The following is a 589-nucleotide window of genomic DNA, read 5'->3' as shown; positions in this document are numbered from 1 at the left end:
AAAGATTTTCAGAAGGCCAAATAAGGCCCTAATCTTACAAACACTTTTACCCTGTTAGTCAGTATATAACAGATTTTATCAATAAGTAAAATTAAGCATATGCTTAAATGTTTGTAGGATCAAGGCTTTAATTTGTAAAAGTATGTGGTTCTAACCAAACTGAAAAATAATCTTTATAGCCCAAATGTACAAAATGACCCACATTTAAAATGTTGGGAGGAAGGAAGTTGTTTGAGATGGTTCAGCATCAAAATAATATTAAAATAATACTATGTATTTTTGTTAATACAAGACATGTACATCCTAAAAAGGTTACTGCAAGGGATACCAACCTCACCAGAATGTCTCACAGGGTTAGATACTGCTCATTCTCAAAACTATGAAATCTAGCTTAAAGGATATGATAGAGTTTGAGAGAACTGTCATTGCAAATTGATGAAATGTAATTTCACAGCATTGGCAGAATGTAATCCAACATGTGAACAGAACAAATCAGTGAATTCCATATTTGATATAAGACAAGCTCTACTACTTGTTCTTCAAGCGAGTAGGTAAAAAGAGAACTCAGTTTATAACAGCTTTGAAAGCC

The sequence above is a fragment of the Aythya fuligula genome, chromosome 3, assembly GCF_009819795.1.
Source record: "Aythya fuligula isolate bAytFul2 chromosome 3, bAytFul2.pri, whole genome shotgun sequence".
Taxonomy (NCBI): domain Eukaryota; kingdom Metazoa; phylum Chordata; class Aves; order Anseriformes; family Anatidae; genus Aythya; species Aythya fuligula.
Note: the sequence above shows the minus strand (reverse complement) of the source record.